General features: G+C 46.2%; 1 long non-coding RNA gene across 1 annotated transcript; it reads left to right on the forward strand.

Annotated features, from left to right (window-relative positions):
* Positions 1-214: 214 nt before the first annotated feature.
* Positions 215-2,254, forward strand: LOC106696369. The gene is made up of 3 exons (XR_001347289.2): positions 215-342; positions 543-658; positions 1,412-2,254. It is a non-coding gene; the product is annotated as an uncharacterized LOC106696369 (long non-coding RNA).
* Positions 2,255-6,948: the final 4,694 nt, after the last annotated feature.

Below are 6,948 nucleotides of genomic sequence, written 5' to 3' on the forward strand. Positions count from 1 at the left end.
TGTAAGATGGAGGGTCAGACTGTCTGCGGCGGCCCCGGCGCACCATTCCGGTCTTGGCTCATTTCATCTTGGCCCCAACAGGGCGCAGGGGGTACAGGCTCGGCCGGCTCACCGTCCGGGCTGGCTCGGCCGGGGCAGCGCGGGGCTCCACAGGCGGGGCGCGCGCATGGTCGGCTCCCGGGACCGTCGCTACCTCATTTCTTCCCTCCGGGGGTGTCCAACTCCGCTCCCGGTGTCCCCTCTCGGTCTGCTACCCGCCTCTGCAGCGCGACCCCTCGGGTTCTGGGAGCGCTGGCCGGCTCGCCAGCCTCACATCCTTGCCGTCCGAGAGGAAGACCTCGGGTAAATATAGGCCGGCGCAAACCATTTGCCGAGCGGGGACAGGGGAGGCGCAGGGAGGACTATCCGTTTCGGTCTCCGACGCCCTGCGGGTTCCTAGTCTCTTAAAGGGACCTAGTTGCAGTCATTGGTGGAGGGAATGGGGAGACCAGTCTAATCCAGCAATTACACCCCAAATTTACCAGCATCTCTTTTATCTATAGCGCCAAGACCGGGGTTACCCCTCAGGAAAAAACTTGATTTCTGACGCTCCACCCCCAGGATGAATTGCAACTCACTGAATAAATGTCTCCATCGAAACTTGAGGAGGTGGTAGAAGGTGGGATTTTATACTATAACCTACTATGCAGAAAGGTTGGGGGAAATAGTGGTTCTTTCATTACATGGCAGCTGAGAATGACTGAGTGCTGTTTAATATTTTTTAAATATATTTTTATTGATTTTTTTACAGAGAGGAAGGGAGAGGGATAGAGAGCTAGAAACATAAATGAGAGAGAAACATCGATCAGCTGCCTCCTGCACCCCCCGCCCCCACTGGGGATGTGCCCGCAACCAAGGTACATGCCCTTGACTGGAATCAGTCCGCAGGCTGACACTCTATCCACTGAGCCAAACCAGTCAGGGCTGTTTAATTTTTTTTTTCCAGAATTTTATTCTACTAAAGAAAATAGGGGCAAAGAAAACACCAAGACTCATTTTTCACTATCTTGGAGCCTTTCTCCACAGGTAATAGTGATATGATTGGAGTGAACAAGATAGTATATAAATATATAGTCTATAAATAAGGTGCTACCTGCTCCTAATCTCCAGCAGCGCCCCCTGCTGCTGTCATGTTTCAGAGTATCTGTTTTCTGAGATATACACAGTTTCCAAGAAATGCTTACCTGTGATCAGAACTCAGTTTACTTTGACAAGCCAGTCATTCTATTTTATTACATCACTGACACAGTTTGGATGAGAATTCCCAGTAAAAATTCAAATGACGTTTTTATTTGAGTGTCGAATAATGCCAGGCCACCCTCCACTGGGAATGATAATCACATGAATCATGCTTTTCTTCTGTGCCAACTAGACAATGCAACTTTAATCATCTGACCAGCTCGACCTTTGGCTAGTAACTCATTTCTGGGCCTTTGAAACAACCTGCTTGCCTCTATGGTCTTCTCAAAAAACACACACAAAAACAAAAAAACCTTCTGGCTGGAATGTGTGATATACGCCCAGATGACCCTACGTCAAACTTCCAAATTCGTCCTAGAGGAGGACAGTGCGATCTCCACTCCATAGGCCCAGTCCACCAGGGGATTGTGGATGTCTCTGGCTTCTGTGCCAGATTTCAGAACCACATAGCCCTCCTGGAGAGTCCTGGCCTTCTACCTTTGCTAACGTTTAACCTTTTTTAAAACTCTAATTCAGTTTTCTCAGAGTCACTGGTGTTGAGTTTCAATTTAACTAACTGCTGAGTACCTTTTGGTGCCAGTCCCTGACCTAGTCCCTTGCAGACCCAATTCCTGTCTCCAAGAAGCTCCCAGTCCAATGAAGGATGTGAAGTCCACTCAACTCTGGGTTTGTAGGTTCTATGAAAGCACCCGGTGTCCCCAGTGCCTGGTACCAATAGGCACTGCTTAATTGTTGAACTAATAAATGAGACATGCATGGGAATAAGAATACAGAGTTGGGCCCTGAGAAAGACCCAAAACTGGAAGAAAAGGTTCATTACGACTAGGAGAATCAGGGAAGGCTCCACAGAGGTGGTAACGTATGAAGGATGAAGAGGATTTCTTCATGCAGGTAAGAATTAAAGGGCTTTAGGGGTATAAATGACAGCAAAATTATAGAACATGAAAATGCATGTACATGTGCAGATTAGGATGGAGTTTAACTATTGTAACAATGAAAGAAGATGATTTCCTGATCAAAGAAGAAAGTCTCTTGATCATGCTTTTTGGGCCCTCCTTGCCTCTTCAGGAAGGAATGGCTGACTGGCCCCAGGCTGTCATTAGACCAAAACTGTGACTTCTTACTGCTCAGTAGCACCGATGGGTTAATTGGAGGGGTACCAGGCATGATGTGGGAATGAGATAGTTAGGATTATAATAAGCCATTTAAGCCAAAATTAATTCATTCTTTGGCTCAAATTTCCAGAATATCTTGCAGTGGCAATGACATAGGCACTCCAGACAAAAACTTCCATTTAAAACACACCAAATTAACCTTTAACTGGTCCGTAATCTTGAGGTCTAACCCCTACAAAAGTAGATGTCACGTTCAAGCAGTTAACATTTCCAAACTGCTTAGAGGTCCAAGGGTCAGAAGAGTTTGGGGAGGAGGGTGTGGGGCAGGTGGTGGGAGCTAAGGTTGGCCTCGGCATCTGCGAGGGGTACCACCATGGGCTTCATGCAGTGGCAGGGAAGTTTCCACTGGAAGGCCAGGCTTTCCAGCAGCAGCCAGAGTGTCAGTCCCAGGCACACAGGCAAATAGGCCCACAGAACTGCTCCTGTGGACTGGTCTCTGCCACACCTGGACTACCTTCCTTTTTTAATTTTTTTTAATGGGCCCATAAATGACTCTTTTGACAAGAGTCATTTAATATTTTTATTGATTTAGAGAGAGGAAGAAAAGGAAGAGAAACATCAATCAGCTGCCTCCTATACCACCACCCCCCCACCAGGGGCTGAGCCCGAAACAGGGGCATGTGCCCTGACCAGGAATCGAACTGGCAACCTTTCGGTGCATGGGACAACGCCCAAGCAATGAGCCACACCAGTCAGGGCTGGACTACCTTCTTAATAAGCTTGTTTTCAACCTTGGGAGGACAGAAAGGCTCTAGAAGACAAATGGGAACACTCCTGTGTGTGAGTCATGCTCTGTGCCTGTGCTCAAAGACCCAGGAGGAGGACCAAGCTGTCTCCTAGGGCCTGGGCCAGCCTCTGGGGCCCACCTCACCTTTTGGAGAAGCTGGCCACCCTTCAGAAAGCACAAGTCACAACTGCGGCTGTATTTTGTTGGGAAAGCTGGTGGCGCCCTCTATGAGCCCACACCACAGATCTGAGACATAGGGCATTTCCAGAACAGAACTTTAGCAAAGTCAGTTGGGGAAGTGGTCGGACACCCCACTGGAAGGCAGACTGCACTTTTTTTTTTTTGTTATGACACTGCCCCATCTACTGGTGCCAGGCAGAAGTACCACTTGGTGACATGGTTTCTCATAGAACCGGATAATCCAGTGGTTGAATCAACACACAGCCACAGCTGGAAAGCCACCCGGCTTCTACTTTGACATCTGAGAGTCAGCCTTTTAGCTTTCAGGCTGGCTTTCTCCCACCTCATATCTTGCATAATGCTCTTCCCTTCGGCCCCCTTGCCTAACATCCTACTGAATGAACATTGGCTTCCGAGACAACAAATGATGAATTTGGAATCTTCAAAGTCATTCAACAAATATTTGTTGAGAGTCTATTGAGGGTGTGATGTAGTTGCTGGGGATATTGCATTAAAGAAGACAGACAGGGATTTGCCCTAATGCGATTTATAGCCTATGGGGAGGCAGATAATAAGCAAACAAATAACTAATAAAACATCAGATAGCAATAAGTCTCTGAAGAAAAGAAAGCAGTGTTAGGAATGGAAGGTGGCTGGTTTAGACAGCGTGGCCAGGAAAGACATCTCTGGGTAGAGACCTGAATGAGATGGAGCCAACCATGCAAAGATGGGGGGAGGGATGATGGCATTCCATCCTGCGCTGGCCAATATGATAGCCATGTGAGGGTAATGAGCACTTGGAATGCAGTTGGTCCAAACTGAGATGTGAAGCAAGTATGAAATACACACTGAATTTTGAAGAGTTAGTAAGACAAAAAATGATGTAAAAATAGCTCAACAATTTCATAGTAATTGTATATTGAATAATATTTTGGCTATGTTAAGTTAAAGAGAATATGTTATTAAAATTAATTTGTCTGTTTCCTTGTACCTCTTTAATGTGGGAACTAGAACATTTACAACTATAGATGGACAGCATTGTGCTAGGCAAAGGGCATAGCTAATATGAAGGCCTCAAGGTGGGAATAAGGTTAGCCAGTTCAAAACTGAGCTCCAGCTTCAAAAACCCCACTGTGTAATCCCAGCCTTTTACGCTGCCAGCCCTCTTAATTCCTGACTCCTATCACATGAGTTCTTCAACCTCAAGACCTCCGAGATCTACATCAACATTCCACACAGAGTGGACTCACCCCCACCAGCTGCATCAGAATTTGCTGGCCCAATTCCTGGATCACACCCATAAATCAAAATCTCTGCTTAAACTCCTCCGGTGACTGAACATATACTAAAGTTTGGGGAGACCTACGCTAACCCACTTTATTTCTCCTAGTATCAGTTCCTTTCCTACCTCTTTCCTTCTGCTCCTCCCCATCCGAGACCTTCCAGATGAGCATCGGGTCCACAGTTTCTGTACATCATTTCCACCCAGCAGAGCCCCAACCCTGGACCAATACCACAGTCCATATGCTCTGCTTCTGGAGCTGGACTGCTGAGTAGAATCTCTAAGATAGTCTACCCTTGACACATTGTGACCTCTCCTAGGGTAAGCAGAATAATCCCTCCGCCCCCCCCCCCCCAAAAAAAATAAAGATGTATATGTCCTAATCCCCAGAACCTGTGAGTATGGGGGAAGGGGAAGGGAGATTGTAGATGAAATTAAGGTTGCTAACTAGCTGACCTTAAAATAGTGAGAGGACCCCCAATTACCCAGATGGGCCAATGAAATCACCAGTCTCCTTCAAAGTGGAAGTGAGAACCTTAAAAACATCAAGTGAAATGAAAGAAGCCAAACACAAAGGTCATGTATTGTATTAGGCTACCTATGTGAACTATCCATAGTAGGGGAATTCACAGTGACAGAACCAAGATTGGTGGTTGCCAGGGGCTGGAGGGAGGGAAGAATGGGGGAAAGCTACTTAATGAATATGGTTTTCCTTTCAGAGTGATGAAAATGTTTTGGAGCTAGATGTAGTGATTGCACAACATTGTGAATATACTAAATATCAATTAATTGTTCACTTGAAATGATTAATATTATTTATGCATCTCATCGTGATTTTTTTATTGAAAGGAGGCAGGAGAGTGTCAGAGTGATGCAATATGAGAAGGTCTCCACCCTCCCTTGCTGGTTTTGAAGATGGAGGGATGGGGCAACAAGCCAAAGAATGCAGGCAGCCTCTAGATCAGGGGTGGGCAAACTTTTTGACTCGAGGGCCACAATGGGTTCTTAAACTGGACCGGAGGGCCGGAACAAAAGCATGAATGGAGTGTTTGTGTGAACTAATATAAATTCAAAGTAAACATCATTACATAAAAGGGTACGGTCTTTTTTTTTTTTTAGTTTTATTCATTTCAAACGGGCCCGGATCCAGCCCACGGGCCGTAGTTTGCCCATGGCTGCTCTAGATGCTGGGAAAGGCGAGGACTAATTCTACCCTAGAACTTCCAGAAAGGATACCCTATGACACCTTGATGCTAACCCAGTGAGACCCATGTTGGACTCCTAACCTGCAGAATTGTAACTCTGTGTTGATTTAAGCCAAGTTTACGTTAATTTGCTACAGCAGCCATTTTCCTCTTATCCTGACTCCATTTCCTCTTCCACTCCCCTCAGTGAGTGCCCTGAATCCTCACCACTTTTCCAAAGCTTCCCACTCCCCATCAGAGCCAAGCAAGGGGCTTGGTGCATCCCTAAGAAAACTGAGGCAGTAGAGTAATGTTAACTGTGTGCTAACCTCCTCACTTAACCACATCCACACTCATTCTCACCTCTCTGCCCCAGGCTCAAAAGTCTCTCTTCCTTTATATCCGTCCCCTCAAATCTATCCTTCAAATCACAGATTTGACAGTATACCTCTTTCTATTATGACAATTCAGTGGCTTCCCACCAATCACAGGTTATGGGCTCAACTTCTCATTATAACACATGAGAATTGTCAGGTTTGGCACCTGCCTACCTCTCCAGCCTCATTCACCACTTCTCCCGGCCTTGGGATTTCTGCTCCAGTGAGGAAAAATGGCCCGTGCTTCTGATCATGCTCATGAGACTGTTTCTTGTCTTCCAGCCATTCTTAAGTGGTTCTGTCTAACTGGAATGACCTTTTTCTGCCACTTCTCCGGGCTGAACCCTACTCATCTTTAAAGAGCCACATCAGGTACCAACTTCTCCAGAAAAGTGCCTGGCCTCCCTAACTTCTTCTCCACCCTCCCCTATGGGTATCTGTACTTCTGCTCTTGTCTCACTGATATTCTCTTTAACTGCCTGCCTCCCTCACTAAACTGTGAGCTCCTTTAGGAAAGTGACTGTATGTAATTCACCCTTCTGCCCCAGCTACTAGCACCAATGCCTCCCTAGTCAGTATACCATAAATGTTTGTGGAATGAACAGTAGCCATGTGTTTATTTCCACAGCAATCAGACTATTCATAAACACAGATTTGTCAGAACTGAAGAAGGCTTTCTAGACAGCCGATCTCTTTCAAACAACCCCTCCCCTCAGGTTTTACCGATAAGGGTCATGTTCAAAACAAGAGTAGGACCCATGTAGCCTGAATCCTAAATTCAGGG

Source organism: Myotis lucifugus, unplaced genomic scaffold, assembly GCF_000147115.1.
Source record: "Myotis lucifugus unplaced genomic scaffold, Myoluc2.0 scaffold_14, whole genome shotgun sequence".
NCBI lineage: Eukaryota > Metazoa > Chordata > Mammalia > Chiroptera > Vespertilionidae > Myotis > Myotis lucifugus.